Source organism: Chinchilla lanigera, unplaced genomic scaffold (assembly GCF_000276665.1).
Source record: "Chinchilla lanigera isolate Chin_1 unplaced genomic scaffold, ChiLan1.0 scaffold00030, whole genome shotgun sequence".
Lineage (NCBI taxonomy): Eukaryota > Metazoa > Chordata > Mammalia > Rodentia > Chinchillidae > Chinchilla > Chinchilla lanigera.
Window position 1 is genome coordinate 713852 of NW_004955431.1, and position 17711 is coordinate 731562.

The window sequence follows — 17711 nt, forward strand, 5'->3', positions numbered from 1 at the left end:
TGAAAAGTTTCTGCACATCTAAAGAAATCACCAGCAGAGTCAAAAGAAACCTTACAGACTTGGAAAAAATTTTAGCTGATTGTCCCTCAGACAAAGGGCTTCTATCTTGAACACTAAAGAATTAAAAAATATCAGCCCTCCCAAATTCAAAGACTGAATCCAAAAATGGGCAGCTGAGATGAATACACACTTCTCAGTTCATGAAATACAAATGGCAAATAAATACATGAGAAAATGTTCAACATCAGTTACTTAATACAAATTAAAACAACATTGAGATTCCAGCTTACCCCAGTAACAATGGTTAGCATTAAGAAATAAACCAATAACAAATGCTGGCAAGGCTGTTAGAAAGAGGAACCCTTTTCCGCTGCTGGTGGGAATGCAGACTGGTGAAACCACTGTGGAAATCAGTTTGGAGATTCCTCAGAAAACTAGGTCTCGAGATCCCATTCAACCCAGCTATGCCCCTGCTGGGTATTTTCCCAGAAGATCTAAAAACACCATATCACAGTGATATATGTGCCCCTATGTTCATAGCAGCACAATTCGGAATTGCTAAATTGTGGAAGCAACCCAAATGTCAATCCCCTGAGGACTGGATAAGAAAATTGTGGTACTTTTACATAATGGCATATTACTCAGCTGTAAAGAAAGATAAACTCGAGGTCTTTATAGGTAAATGGTCACAACTAGAGACCATACTCATAAGTGGAATAAATCAGACCTGCATTGTTTCAATAGAGTAAAACCTGAAAGAGTTAATTTAAACTAGGAGGTATGATAGACATTGTGAAATGATAGGAAAACACTCGAGGGTGAAGGGAAACTGGGATGTGGGAAAAGAGAAGGGAAAGAAGGAGAAATTTTGTACGTATGTATACACAGCATAGTTAACATACTTGTTCTATTGTCTTCTATTTCATTGCTGAGAGAAACTATCAGTGAGTCCTTGATCAATCTATATTGCATGTCTACATCTGTTTTCATGAGAAGCTACTTTGATGATATCAATATATATTACAACAAGCATTGTCAATTTCCTACCACTTTGTTTGTAACTCTGTATTGTGTGTACTGCTCTTTTGCTATTTTGTAAAAGGTTGTTTGCCTGTTTAAAAAAAAAGAGAGAAAAATGACAACACAAATATTATACTAAGAAAAATATATTTTGTTTTTGTTATCACAAATTTTTTAAATTCTTGGAATTTCCTTAGCAATAAAGATATTAGAGGTGTCTTTTTCCTCCTTTCAAATATAATTCACTTTATACTAATGAGATGACATTTGGTGTATCCCTAGGTAGCTTCAGAATGGGGGTTTCCTGACAGAAAAATGGGCTTTGATCAGGGAGGTGAGGGTGGGTGGGTATGAGCTGAATCAATAATAATAAATAAATGATGCTTTCATACAAACCTCTAAACTACAGTTTTGTGAGCTCCCAAGTAGGTGAACATATTGAATTTTGAGAAAGTAGCACATCTAGAAAAGGATATGGGCACTCTGTACACCTCCCATCATACCTTTTCCTATGCATATCTTTTGTTTGCTTTTTCCTAAACTGTCCTTCATAATAAAGAAGTAATAGTAAGTGAATTACTTACCTGAATTCTGTGAGTCATTATAGCAAATTATTGGTGTTCTGGAGACATCCTGGGAAACTTCAAATTTGTAGTTGGTTCAGAAATATGATCAGTCCAGCAAATCCCTTTGAAACTGGTATCTGAAGGGGTGATAGTTTTTGGTGACTGAACCTTTCACCTGTGGGGTCTGTACTTGCTGTAGGAGTTGGTACCAGAATTGAAATTTGGATTGCTAGTTGGTGTTGAAGATTAGAGAATTGGTTGGTGTAAGGAAAAGTCCAATACATTTGGTGTAAAAACATTTCATAGTCACATGGGAAATATCCACAGTGGTGATAAGAGCCATGTCTGTGGTTGATTGACTGCCTGTGGAAACACATGAGTACCTAACAGCATGACAGGAAGTGGGATTGCTCAAGGGATGCACTGAGATATTATAATATAATTGTTAAAGGAAAATTTCTATTTGACATCTATGTAAGAAAATTATGATGATTTCCAGAATGAGTCAGGAATGACTTCTGGGTTGGGTTTTCCCATGTTTCTGCTGATTATTCATTTGTCATTTGTCCATTCAATAAAAATAATTGATTTTCTGTTACACATTAAACATTTAAAATATAGCACTTATAGGCAAAGTCTTAGCTTTCAGAGAGCTTATTATCTAAAAAGTAGGAGCTACAAAAAAAAAAGTAGGAGCTACCTTGAGCTGATAATTAAATGCAGGAAATGAAAGATGACTTTTAAAAAGTTGTTATGACAGAAGTTCCCGTGAATATATAAGGAAAAAATCAAATTTCAGAATAAAAACTGTTGAGGAATAATTTAGCTGTCCTGCATTTTGTGATTTTTTTCCTTCATAAAACCATATCATTCCTTTGCTAAATTCATACGTAGGAGGGAGAACAGGGAAAGTTCTTCCTCTTCGATGAAATGAGATTATGAAGAATCATAGTGCATAGTCTACTTTAAGATATATAGTATGAGGATAATGGTTATTTTGATTTTCTGGGATCATTACAAAGTATTATCTGTTTTAGAAATTAATCTTACTTGAGGGTCCATTACTATATTTCACCTATTCCTAAATTTCTCCAGGTGTTAATTTTCATCAACTTTCTTTTCAGATTCTTATGAATTAGTGTTTTCTCTGAGCATATATTTACTTCATTGTTATTTTTCAAATTTTCTTAAAACAACAAAGTAAGCAATGACTGCATAGTACAGAAGATTGATATGGCCTGTTGACTATCATGATCTCTGATTTCAGAAGTATTTCAACCCCTCACCATCTATTTCCCTTGGAACACGTGTTGCAGGTTGAAAAAGGAAGACATACTTCATGCAGGCAAAATTGGTTATTTAGCAAAATCTTCAACTCTTAAAAAAAAACCAAAAGACAACTTGTATATCTCTGTAGGGACATTCTAAATTTGGACCCCTTACTTTGACTGATAATTTTGTGAACACTCAGAGGGACAGACAGATCTAGAAATGCTTAACCAGTTTCTTGGCTTGTCACAAAAGACAAATTGATCACTTCCTTTTGTTTGAGCCTATTGAAAACTCTACATTAATATGTCTTCACTGGGTGGAATTGGTCTCTTTACCCTTGAAGACAGTTTTGAAAGTATGAAATTCTGCACCTGTAGTCATTTCTGGCTGCTTTTCCAAAAAAGACCAGGGAATTACAAATTACAGAATTATATGCCTTGCACAAAAGTTTAGCAATATGGCCTCATGCAGTCTTTACATTAAACACATCAGAAGTTAAAGAAAATGAAAATAAATTAAATAGTAAATATTAAAATATGGTGTCACTCAGTAAATATGGAGGTAAGGGTTGTACAGTCATTTGCTTAGTGTTTTCATGTTCCAATGTGCCTGCTTTTAGTTATTTCATGTATATTCTTAGAGTCTGAATACTATGCACTGAGACTAATGATTATTTATTTAAAGTTGTGCTTATCTATATTAGCTCAAATAATGAAATATTTGCAAATAATTTAGACAGTGGTGCTGTTGATCAACATAACTTCCTTGGGAACTAATTGCATTGTGTGGTGGTGTAGTGGGTTGACTGTGGGAAATGGAAGGTACTTACAGGATCTCTTACTTAACTTTCTACAGTCTGCCTAGGGACTTCCAGTCTCATTGGAGGTTTGCATACTCATGTGACATTAGTTATATTTGTAGCTATTGACTGAGAAAATACATAGTAAAAATATTAATGTGACATGTAAGTTAATAAATGAAGAAATGGAAGTCATGTTAGGAAATCAGTATCTTACAGTGCAGTAGAGTAGTGTTAATAGATGTTGAAAGTAACTGGCAAAGGTAAGTCAAGAAAGGAAATTTACATGGTCTTCAATTACCATCCCATAGGTTACTATCTTATAAAGAGAAAAATAAACTTTTGCAATGAAAATATCTGCCTATAATCATGTTAATCAAATGGTCAAACAACCTTAATATATCTAATAGTGCCTCCTGATTGAATGGAATAAGTACATAGTTTTACCGCTGATCTACTTTTGCAAAAAATGTTTTAGCTGAGTTTGTTGAAGCATCAATCAGATAATCCATTATGTGGAATATTATAGAAGATTGTGGGACTGATTTATAAAAAAATCAGTGACATGAAAACAAATGTTAACTGAGAAAAATATTTTATGAAAGAAAATAGACAAAGGCATGCCTTGAATTTTGTTTAGATTTGAGGTCATGCTTTTAAATATATTTTCAGACAACTGGTAAGCTTTAAACATATCAGTTTCTCCTTGTTTTAGTATTAATTTTAATAGCTTTGAGAATCATACTGTGGTTATTACTCAAAGGGTATAGTTTATATTAGGTATTTTTTTGCTGTTATATAAAGTCCCAGGGGTTTAAACAAATGTGTAATGATATGTATCCATCATTATAATGTCTTCATACTTTCACTGTCCTAAAATTTTTCCATGCCACGTCTATCCATCTTTTCCTTACCCACATTCCTGGCCACTACTGCTATTTTATTGTCTCTGTAGTTTTCCTTTCTGAGAATGTTAATTGTTAGAATCTTACAATAGGTAGCCATTTCAGACTGTTTTTTAAATTTGCTAACATACATTTAAGTTTACTTCATATCTTTTCCTAGTGTGGTAGCTAATTTCTTCCTAAATGTTGATACGCTCTTGTGATACACGAGTGAAACAGCTTGTTTATCCAATCAGGAATTTTAGGACAGTGAAATTTCTAAGGTACTACAGTGGATACATACCCTTACATGTTTGTTCAAACACATGGACTGAGTAGTATAGTAGGAGTATAGCCTAATGAGTAGTATACAGTAGTATACTGTATGAGTAGTATTCAGTAGCACACAGTAGGAGTATAGCCTAATGTAAACTATGACTTTAAATAATAATCGCCCTGAAAGACATTTTGGTTGCTTCCAGTTTCGGGCAATTATGAATAAAGCTGCTAAGCATCTATAAAAGATAAGTAGTAAAGGGTATCATTGCTAGGTTTTCTGTCCTTCAAAGGCTGTGCCATTTTGTATTCACATCAGCAATGAATGATGTTCCTGTTGGTCTGAACCTTCCCCAGTATTTGGCATTGTAAGTATTACAGATTTTCACCTTTTCTAATAATGTGTAGTAGCAGGTCATTGTTTTATTTTTATTATATTTTGATTTTTAAATATGCAATTTATTGTTCATTTTACCTTTCCTCAATATAAGAGATTTTTTTAATTTTAAAGAGACAAAAAGGAGACAGAAAGACCAATAAAAATGATACAGAATTTCAAAACAAGATGATAGGAAATTAACAATGGTTGTTATACTGCATATTGTTATCTTCAATGTAGTTGCTCAATTACCAGGTACAGACCTTTAAAACTGATCAAAAAATATAAGCACTGGCTTCCTTTCAATGAACTAATAGAAATTAGTAGTACAATTATTGTATCTATCTTGTGTGTATATATACATATCATTTTTGCCCTTCCTTCTTTTCTCTTTTTCCCTATCCCAGTTGTTCTTTCCTTTTGAGCAGTTTCTTTCCAATTCACTATATCTGTTGTACCTTTTGGATCTTTTTACTCTTTTAGTTTCTTACAGTAGGGAGATAATCCAATGTTTACACATGTGATTCCAATTTATAAAATATCTTTTCCTTTTACATCTTAAATCTCTTATGTTTACTTGTTTATGCTATTATATTTTCTAGTTTCACATTCTTTTCTGAAATTATTCTTTTATTTATAATCTCTCCTGAACTTTATCACCTAATTTTTGAGTTTTAATTTTGATTTTGTTTGATCCTTCTTGTCTTTTATCACTTTTATCTACTGTGTTAGTTCATTTTGAAATACTATATTTTTAATAACTTTTTGGATAATTCTTTTATGATATGCTTTCACTGTAGCAATTCATTTTTCCCAGTTATAAAGTAGGGGTAATAGTTCCTAACCCTTATACATCCAACTCTAAAGACTAGAGTACATTTTAAACTATGTGGATGTGCAAAGCACTACGTAAATGAACAGCATGTATAAATGCACAGTTTAGGAAGTCTAGCGATTTATTCTCTTCTGCATGCTCACTTGGCAAATCCTCAGAGCAGCTTTCTGGTAGTGTTGACCTACACTAAAGATTGTGCACCTTGCTTATTTTTTCCTTTTTTAGATACTTGGTATGGAGTTGACATAATTTCTTTTTTCTGTTCATTTTTATAAGAATTTTTTCTAAAAGTTTTAGGTGGCTTAATGTAACTTTTCTAATTTCACACCATATAACCAATTATATTGTTTTGTGTAGTTTTTTAATAAAAAAAAAATCTGCAGATTTATTTTCTAAGATCCTCTGGTTTTGTTTTCATCCTTGTTCCCTTTTTCTATTTTCTTTGTATTCATCAATTTGGTTTTCTTTCCTAGCATTTACTCTTTGGCATTCAACTTCATCCTGGAAAGAGGCTTTAGAGGTTAATTCTAAGACTCCATGGGGAATAGTTTCTTCCAAACATACAGCAGGGCCCTTAAGCTCACCCACTCCTGTCTAAGCAAAACCTATCCAATGTTAGCTCCAGTTTGCACATTGGCCTTGTGCAACTCCTAATGACTTCCTATTGGATATTTTAGAATGTGTAGGTTTATAAGACTCCTTTTTATTTTATTTATTTATTTATTTATTTATTTATTTATTTATTTATTTTTGGTTTTTCTCCGGTACCGGGAACCGAACTCACGACCTTGCGCTTGCCAGGCAGGCGCTTTTGCCGCTGAGCTAAATCCCCAGCCCCCTATAAGACTCCTTTTTAATTTTCTGCACTTTTTCTGGCACAAAAGGTATTCATGTTTTGTAGCTATTAAAGGTCTGCTTATACCTGCCTGTGTTTTAGAATGCATAAGGACATTTTGTCACCTAAATTTGTTGATGTTGATCATCTGGTATAGTTTGCCCTTCTAGTTGTTTGCCTGCTTTTTATGGTGAGATTTAAGGAGATTCAAAGACATACAGCCACTGCCTCCATCTTCTTTATATAAAATATCATGTTCAAGAACGTACAATGAAACTAACGTAATTGAATCATTTATGGAGCTAGTTTCAATGAACAGATGGTTTTGTAATAAATATTTTTGTACCGTATGAGTGTTTAGAGACGTCCTTTAGGTAAGACTAATTTATCCAGCACCATTATCTATGAATTCTTAGGAAACTAGTTGAGTTGTTTCATGGAATGTTTGTTTTTTCCTTCCGGTGAACCCTCCAACCTCTAAAGCTTTGCATTTTTTTTTTTCCAAATAAGAAAGAGCAGCAGTTCTATATCTGTATTATGGACATGGATGCTCCCCTATTACAGCAATCTTACTTTTCATAATCATGAACCATTCTCTGTTTCCTAAATCTCTTCACTTTTGGAAATATTTTGTTTCTATGAATTTTGTTTCTAACACTGCTTTCAGTTTGCTGTTATAAACATCCTTTGGCTGTATAAGCAGTGAGGAATCTTAAATTTTACTCTCTTGAAAGGTATCTTTGCTGAACTTCAGAGATTGTAGTATTGAAGAAAAACCTGGTGGTTGATTAAAAATAACACATTATATAAAAAAGAGAGCAAAGATGCACTAAAAAACTTAGAAAAAGAAGTTTAGCTATATTTTTAAATACATGCATAATTTTCTAGTTTAGACATTACTGCAAAAAAGAAAAAAGTAAAACTTAACAGTATTGTACATCTTTTATCCATTATCCTTTCTTTAGTGTATCCTTAGGATGCAGATTTGGCTTGCATTCTAATTTTATTCTCTACTAAAATGATGCAAATCACACTGGAGTCATTTGATTCTTGCCTAAGGGTATGGACAAAAATCACAATATTTAATTGCACAATATTTAAATTATTCTATTAGAAGGCAGTAAGACTTTCAAAGATATCAGGGGCAACAAAAAGTGCTTCAGTCTGGTTAAGGTCACTGCCTATGAGTATCAAATAATGATAGTAATACACTTAGAAATTCATATCCCTAAAGGGCCATAAATTTGTAATAATATCCTAAGCAAAGGTAGCTATTATATAAAATAAGTTTATATATACTTCCATATTAAAAATTTTAGTGGTATTTATAGTAGGGAACTTGTTGCATGTAATTTTCACTACCGTTGTAAAATAGATGTATTTTAATAAGGTATAGGTATAATTTTTTCTGCTCATGTAAGCAGAAAAGAAACCACGTACGAAATAGGAACTCTACCAAAAATAGGAGATGCTAACTAGCACTTTCAGTCTTATGAAATAACCACTAATTTCATCACAAAAGTTAATCAGATCTCCTGGTTAAGATAAATATTTCAAAAAATTTGTCTCCAGTGAAATAAATTAGCTCATTATCCTAAAGAAGTTAGCTATTCATTGGGCCCTAAACTCTAGATGGGCCCAATAATTGAACCAGAAATTTTGGTAAGAAATATATACATTTCAATGTCAACAGACTAGGTCCAGATATCATAGTGAAAAGACTATAGATTAGGGACTAGGATAGCCAAAAGTTTACAAATACAGCATTTTCAGGAAAGATTGAGTTTCAAAACTTTGAAACTTACATTTATTTTATTTTTAAATTTTATTTTAAAGAAAAAATAAAAATAATAATACACAATTTCAAAACAAGATAATAGGAGAATAATAATGGTTAATATATATTGTTATCTTCAAATTAGTTGCTCAGATTACAAGATATAGGCATGCATAATTGATCAGGCAATATAAACAGAAATCATTTTTTCAGTGAACTAAAAGAAGTCAGTGGTATAACTATCTTATCTTTCTTATGTATGTATCTATTTTCTTTTCCCTTCCTTTTTTTTCTCCTTTCACCCATCCCAGTTGTTCTTTCTTTTTGAGTGGCTTTTTTCCCTTTCACAATATCTATAGTAGATTTTGGGTCCTATTTACTTTTTCAGTTTCTTATACTAGGAAGACAATATAATGTTTATATATGTGAGTTTGATTTATTTCATTTATGAGTATGGTCTCTAGTTGCACCCATTTACCTATAAAAACCTCGTTTGTCCTTCTTTATAGTGGAATAGTACTCCATTATATAAAAATAATATGTCTTTTTTATCCATTCCTCAGTTGATGGGCATTTGGTTGTTTCAAGATTTATCTATGACAAATTGTACTGCTATAAACATGGGTGCACATATGTCACTGTGGTATGATGTTTTTAATCCTTCTGGGAAAATACCTAGAAGGGGGATGGCTGGGTCAAATGGGACTTCTAATCCTAGTTTTTTGAGGAATCTCCACACTGATTTCCACAGTGGTTGCACCAATCTGTACTCCTACCAATAGTGGAGGAGTACACTTAACCTGGAGGAGTTCCCTTAACCCTGCCAGCATTTGTTATTGGTTAATTTCTTAATGATGGCCATTTTTCTTCTGGGGTGAGATGGAATCTCAGTGTTTTAATTTGCATTTCTTGAATGACCAATGATGTTGAACATTTTTTTTCATGTATTTATTTGTCATTTGAATTTCTTTATCTTAGAAGTGTGTATTCATCTCAGATGCCCATTTTTGGGTTGGGTCTTTGAATTTGGGGTGTCTGATTTTATTTAGTTCTTTATATGTTCTAGGTAAAAGTCCTTTGTCTAAGGGACAGTTGAGTAAAACTTTTTCCCACTCTGGGTTTTCTTTTTGCTCTGTTGGTGATTTCTTTACTGTACAAAAAACTTTTCAATAAGATGAGACCCCAGTTATTGATCCTTTGAAGTACTTCCCGTGCAGTTTGGTTTTTGTTCATCAACTCTGCCTACTCCTATGTCTTCAAGATTTCTAGCTACTTTCTCTTCCAGTAGATTTAGTGTTCTGTTTTAAAATTTAGATCTTTGATCCATTTTTACTTAGTGCATGGTGATAGTTTCTACTTCCACTTAGTTTTGATTATTGAAAAGTGTGATTCTGGAAACTGACAATTTCCATTTTCTCTGATCCAGAAAGAGCCCACTATGGTGAAATGAGAATGATGCTTCGAGGAAAGTTGGTTGTGAGTGAGTGAATTGAGATGCTTAATAATGTTTGAGTCTCTCTCTGGTCCTAGCTCCTGAACTTTCAGGAGTTGTCTTGTCCTTAGAGCAAATTATTCCAGTTTGAGGAATGTATTATTTACTTCTCTTCACTAAACCTCTCCTTTTGTGTCTTGCTCTGTGATCATGGATCTGGACTTGACAGAGTTTTTGTTCTTTGCCAATTGGCTTGATATTAATCTCTGCCATCAGGTGTTGCTGACGGTGATAGTAAGACTAGAGAAGGAAGAAGGAGCTGTATTTTTCTTGTTATGGCTTATGTCTAGGTGTCCTCCTACCCCCAAGCCTCATACTGTCATATGTTGGGTTTTTCAGAGGTGTCAGGGTCTGGAGTGTATGGTGCTGGAATTAAGAGTGTGTGATAACTAAATTAGTTCACTGATTGGTTTAGCATAGTTCTGGGTAGAATTAAGGGTGTCCTACCCTTGGTGTGAGTGCTACTTGCCTGCTGAGTAGACTGAGCACAATATAAAAGGGGCAGAAATAATCTGTCCCTCATTTTCTGTTGCTTGCTGCTTGGATGCTTTTGTTGCCTTCTGCCCACCATGAGCTGTTTCTTCCCTGTGATGCCCCTCTGCTATGCCACCCTGTTTTGGCAGCAGCAAACTATGGACTGAAACCTCTATGAACTGTGAGCAAATAAGCCTTTTCCCCTTTAACTGTGGGTGTCAGTTACTTTGTCTCAGCAAGGAGAAAAGTAACTAAAATGCTTCCTGTTTGTTCTTTTCCCATCACAACAGTATAAGATGGATACTCTTGTTATTCCCATTTTGCACATGGGAAACTAGACAGAAAAACAATGAAGTAACTTGCCAGTGGTTATACAGATGTAAATAATGGTGGGTTCTTTAACTCATATGTACATCTGATGCCAAATCCCAGCTTTCTGCCACTAAACTGTACTATTTACATGGGTAAAACACTCTTATTAGGATTACTGTTATAACTAAAACTCATGTGATATATTGTCTGTTGCCCACTATATTGGCCAGTTTTTTCACTGATATACTTAAATACTCAAAGCTAGGTAACATAAAAAAAACATATTTACTTAGGACTCAGTTTTGGAGGTTGAAAATCTGACTTGGTAGTCCATTGATCTGACCTGTGTTAGGTTCCTGTTGGCTGTGTTCTACCATGGAGAATGGCATGATGGCAGGAATGCCTACAAGAGGAAGAGATCATTGATAATACAGGAAGCCAAAGAGTGGGGAGGGGCCAGTCTTTCTCTTTTATAGCAACCCTCACAGAATTAGCCATGGTTCCAAAAGAATCAGATTAATTTCTTCAGAGGACAGCAAACCTCAGCGACCCAATTACTCTTAACTAGAGCACTCCTTGAAAGGTCCACCACCTCCACACTACCACACTGAAGACCAAGTTTCCCAGAAACCCTTGGGGGAAAAACCACATCCAACTATAACACTCCCTAAATTGGTAGAATGCTAGAGATGGTTTGTGTGAGTCCACAAGTGCAAATTGGGTGTATTTTTCCCAGCCTTGTGATCACTGAAATGTTGATAGCTTCAAGTTGGCTATATTGGTTATTGTTTACACTATGGAAATAGGTAAACAGTACAAGCTAGTTTTCTTTTCTATAAGACTGGTCATGAAATATATACCAACACACCACTGCTCCAATCTCTTGGATTTTTTATGGTACTAAGGGAATATATTGTTTTCTATCCATTTTACTTTGTTGTAAATTGAATCATTCTTACTGCTTTTGCTCCAGTATTTGGAGATTTCTACAGAATAATTAAATTTTATGAAGTTCCATGTTGTCTTCATATATAAGTCAAGTTTTATGAGAATAAAATAGTCAGAGAATCTTCTAGGAACCCTACTTTCTCTTAAGCACCAGCTTATTGATTCTATTGCTTATCATTTTTGAAAAACTTCAACATTTCTGAATTGCTATTGTCACTCTTTTTGCCTCAAGTGTATGTATATAAATATGCCTCAAGTGTATGTATATATATATATGCTTATATATTACTAGTTACTGGGATTGTATTTACTTTCCATCAGCAATTTTCTAAATATTATTTATACATAGTACATAATTTTCTCCAGTGAAATTCATATTATCATTAGATTATCCATTGATATTAGGATTATTTGTTCTGTACAATGATTGTTTTTATTGTCAGAGAAGAATCCCAAGTTTATAGGGTGAAACTTCTGCAATGATATAAATGCCAAAGGTATTCTTTAGAGCACAGTAAATCGTAAAAGGTAGTTTTTTTTTTACTACCATTTGGTAGTAAAAGATGTAGAGAGGGTGTTTTTTTAGAGCATAGTAAATAGTAAAAGTATAAACATGATAGAATTATTTTCTTTGCTCCAAGAACCCCAGACAAAGCAGTGATCACAGTATGCAGTAGTTTGAGCCAAGGAAAGGGGAACACAGGTCAAAGTATTCAGTACTTTCTATAACAAACAGGAAATAAGCTATTCACTTCTTGGGAAGCAAGCCACAACATGATCAATCTGTGGTTGCTGTGACCTAGTTTATTCTCCCATGTAACTGCTATGGAAATTTCTCATTGTCCGCTAGGGGACGGTAGGCATTGGCAAAGTCAGCAAAGATATACAGAATCACTCAGGGTCCAGGACAAGCTGTCTCTCTCTCTCCAATCTATCCATTGACCCTACACATTCCTAGTCAAACTCAAGTTTTAACATGAATATATCACCCTGCCAGTAATGCCAATTAGCTATTCTGACAGGAACTGGCACCACTTCATTCAATTCATCTCACATTATACTTAGGACATTATCAACAGAATCCTGATCAGCAAGATGAGTCCAATCTGCCTTAGCCATGTACTCCAGCATCCCTGACGCAGCCTAGTGAGTAAGACCCAGAGAAGACTACTAGGTCTTATTTCAGATAAATATTTAGCTTCTCTTCTTATAATAAGTGGATTGTCCCATTTGACTGGTGCTATTAATTCACAAGATGGGGAGTAGGTGATCATATAAACTCTTCCGTATTCAGCCAGGATGCAGTTCAATGCCAGTCTTTCGTCTACTATAACCCATATAAGAAGGTTTAGAGCTACTTATCTCTAGGGCTTAAGCCATGTCATTGGCTGTAAGTGTTTGTGTTTATTGTCTGTCTGGACTCTGATGCCAAAGAACTGTATTCACACTGCTGTATGGAGCCAGAAGTCAGTATATTGCTAGTCACATCCATCTTTACCCTTTGTCCCTGCAAATGGAATATAGATTAAAAAGTGGTGTCGGTAATTATAGAAGGCAACAGATGAACCAAAAAAACCCTCTGACCTCAGTGGCAGATATTTCATGGTTCACTGTATTTCACATGTATCATATAGTTCAAAGGTCAAGGAGGCTGCAGTTCAGGAATTGCCACTGAACTCTATTTGGATTAAAATTACATGAGCATGAAAAAAAAATTACATGGGTTTCATTTAGCCTTGTGGGCAGTGTTGACAAGTAGACATAGACTCAATTGCCATAATGGTATATCCCACATTGCTTAGACTCCAGGAAACATACATGAATACATAATCACATTGCCAAAAGATTTTGACAATCCATGTCTGTCATGTATGAGGGGGAGGTGGTCCACATTGGGAGCTCTTGAAGATAGTGTCAAACACAGCAATATAATTCATGGTCATGCTAATATGACTTTTCCTGTTCCCATCGCAGGTGGATGAGGATGACAGTCCAAGTAGTGAGTCAGATTGCTGGCACAGATGCTGCTTGACTCAGGAAGAGTATCTGATTATTTTGCCAAACTGTAGGGTCAGACTTAGAAACAAGAGAACATTAATTTTCCTCCCAACAGTGCTTAGAGGTTGAGGTCAGCCCTCCTTGGGTACCAGAGTTGTTTTTCTCTATTCATAGTCAAAAAGTCAAAGCCACTTCTCCCTTTGCCTAGTCTGATAGATCAGGTGTCATGGATGCTAGACCACAGTGATAAAACTTGTACTGAATGAAGATGCCTCTATTGCTGCCCAAGTAGACAACTGTAGGGTTACAGTAGGATTTGCAAATTCTATAAGTTTCTCATTATTCTGATGGCCTGTGGTCCATTATACTCAGTAACTGAAACCAGGTATAGTTTAAGCAACAAGTTGGAGTTCCTTCTGTTCTACAGTTTAATTGCCACCCTGACATGAAATGAATCAAGGTCGATAGACACTGGAGTCAACAGTGGGGAAAAACAAGGATGGGTTGGATCTTGTCAGATTATCAGAATCACAGATATGGAAAGCTGGCCCCTGCTTCCTAGTCTGTCATGCTTTCTCTCAAGCAGTGATCACAAAGAGCATTCTCCCTTGCCCAGAACATCAGCATTTGTTTCCCTTACTATTTCACTCAAGTATTGGTTCACAATATGACAAACTATTCTAGCAATATCCATCCCCCTTCTGGATGATGTCAACAGCCTTAGGATATTAGGTAGTGGCATATCTATTGAATGGCATTTCCATTTGCCTATTCTTTATCTTTGCTATGAGTAGGATGCTACTCTATTGTTGAAAATAGCCTGGATGTCAAAAAACATACTACAGCTTAGTCTCCAAGGTTGCTATAGTCTGACTGTAGTTTTAATAACTTCCATTGGTTTCTGGGCACCAGTGGTAGCAACAAGATAGTACCAGGTACTTATGCAGTCTATTTGCCAGGAGTGGGTAGGTGTCTTTGTGTTATGTACCTTCTGTGGGGTACAAGATGTCTGATTCTATGGAGACAGACAAAGATTAGATATTAGCTTCCATATTATTAAAAGTTGCCAAATGGTGGTACAGGGGCACAAGTTCAAGCAGCAAAGATGCTGAGGGAATCATTGGTTCTAAGGAAGAAACTTGTCTCCTTCAAGTAGAGAAGGAAGTATATCCATGGTGGAGTCTGGTTGTATGGAGGCACTTTTTGTTCCACTGGAAGCCTCTGTGGTGGACTATAATGTAGTCATTGAAATGGAAATGCAAAGTAGAAAGCCTTATTGAGGAACATGATTCTGTCTCTTCTGGGTATCCTTCATTGGCTGAAAACATGTGTTCAAGAGTGCACTGGCTGAGCTACTGCAATTTATCTTCTCAGAATGTAGCTTCTTTCATTCCTTCATCACACAGATGCATAGCTGCACACAGATGTCTCCAATAGATCTTTAGTCCATTGACAAAAATAGACCTGAAGTTCCCTCCTCTCCTTCTCTCTGTGGCACCACATCTTAGTACTCTGGTTTGGGGGCTTGCTGCCCTTCAGCTACAGTTCTAGTTGTGACTGTTAAAGCATGTTGTGGTTGCATTTTGCTCCTTGCTAGAGCTTGGAGTGCTTTCCTGCTTGACTGTTATATAGGAGAGCAAGAAGATCTTCAGCAGCATGTTTTGGTCCTACTTCTAATCATTCAGGCTCTATTCATTAATTCAACTCCATCTCATCAATAGGTGTGAAAGTGTGGGATTATTTGCTCTCCTTGGATGAGAGAGTTGCTTTTGGCTTCCTGGGAGTTTTATTATACACCTCAACCAGGCCCCCAAGATCTTGTCTTTTGGATAATTTCATTGCCTGTCTTGGCCCCTGGGTTGCTTTTTTGTAAGGAAAAAACTACAAAATTTCATTACAAAATAATAGAACACCAATAGTTAATGCATTGCATTTTGTTATCTTCAAAGTAGTTACTCAGAGTACAAGACATGGGCATAAAAAACTCTCCAAATGATATTAGCACAAATCTTTCATTTAAATGAACTAATAGAAACTAATAGTATAAATATCTTGTATATTTTCCTTTTCCCTTCCTTCTTTTCCCCTTTCCCCTATCCTTGTTCCCTTTCCTTTTGAGCAATTTCTCCCCATTTCACAATATCGTTTTTACATTTTGGTCCTTATTTACTCTTTCAGTTTTTCACACCAAGAGGACAATACAATGTTTACACACTTGAGTCTGATTTACTTCACTTATGAGTATCATCCCAAGTTGCATCCTTTTTACCTATAAATTCCTAAAGTTTATCATTCTTTATGGTAGAGTAGTACTCCATTGTATACAAGGACTACACCTTTTTTTCTAAATCTATTTCTCAGTTGATGAACATTTTGCTTGTTTCCAATATTTAGCTAATACAAATTGTGCTACTATAAGCTGGGTGCACATATATTGCTGTGGTATAAATGTTTTAAATTCTAATCCTAGCTTTTTGAGGAATCTCCACACTGACTTTCACAATGATTACATCAGTCTACACTGCTACCAACAGTGGAGAAGGGTTCCTTTTCTCCCATAGCCCTTCCAGCATTTGTTATTGGTTGATTTCTTCATGATAACCATTCCTTCTGGAGTGAGATGAAATCTCAACATTGTTTTAATTTGCATCTCTTGAATGACCAATGATATTGAACATTTTTTCATGTATTTATTTACCATTTGCATTTCTTCATCTGTGAAGTGAAGAAATGTCATTTTGGGATTGGGTCTTTGAATTTGGGTCATCTGATTTTATTCAATTCTCTATATGTTATAGATAGAAGTCCTTTGAGGTACAGTTGGGTAATTTTTTTCTCACTCTGTGGGTTGTCTTTTCACTCTGTTGATGCTTTCTTTTGCTGTGCAGGAGTTTTTTAATAAGATGAGAACCCAGTTGTTGATTCTTTGCAGTATTTGCTGTGTGATCTGGGTTTTGTTCATGAAGTCTGCCTAAACCTGTGTCTTCAAGATTTCTACTTATTTTCTCTTCCAATAGATTGTTTCTATTTTAATATTTAGATCTTTGGTACATTTTTATTTTATTTTAGTGCATGGTGATAGACATGGGTCTAGTTTTAGTCTTTGGCATATGGAAAGCCAGTTTTTCCATGCCATTTATTAAAGAGGCTATCTTTCTTACAGTGTTTGGCCACATGTTTGGCCCCTTTGTCAAAGATAAGGTGGCTGAGTGTGTTTGTAGTTGTGTCTGCATCTTCTAACCTGTTAAAACCATGCTACTGGTTACGTGTATGTTTGTTTTATCTAGTTAACACTTTTCTAGACCTGATAAACAGAAGCCAATATTTTTCATGCCACACCTCTTTTAGCCACTCTCAGCTATTTTTTATTATCTTCAAAGGAAGTGCCCAAAGTCCTAACCTACACTTGTCATGCTGTTTACTAGGTTAATCACAACTCTTGTTACTGGTCCTCAAAGTAACGAATCATTACAACCAAAAGATTTATATTTCACTTCTTTTATTCATGACATTAGCTATCACTTAATCACACTCACCTTCTTTTCACTTCCTCAAGTGTTCCTAAAGTCCATCATATGCTCTGGTTAATTTATGAGCAATTGCCCAACTAACATAAGCTCCTTTTTCTAAGTTGCTCTTCTCTCTGGAAGTTAGCATAAGTTTTTATGTCTTCACTTGCCAGCTAGATTGCAAAGTTCTTATGGGTTGCATATTCTAGAAACTATATGGATTATTAACTATGTATTCATAGACTGATGGGCAGAAAATGTTTTTGCTTTTAATAACGCTTAAAGGATACCACCACGATTCCCAACTGAAAAGCGCGCACAGAACCAGGTAGGCC

The 17711-nt window shown here is 35.1% G+C and overlaps 1 long non-coding RNA gene across 2 annotated transcripts in view; it reads right to left on the reverse strand.

The window, feature by feature from the left end:
• Positions 1-17711, reverse strand: part of LOC102012991 — a 37394-nt gene that overhangs the window by 6092 nt on the left and 13591 nt on the right. Inside the window, exons 2-3 of one of the 2 annotated variants that reach the window (XR_261439.2) lie at positions 11265-11324; positions 1605-1723 (exon numbers count right to left, since the gene is read on the reverse strand). This is a non-coding gene — a long non-coding RNA (uncharacterized LOC102012991). Of the gene's footprint in view, positions 1-1604; positions 1724-11210; positions 11325-17711 lie in introns of both variants that reach the window. The other variant, XR_261438.1, reaches the window with a different exon arrangement.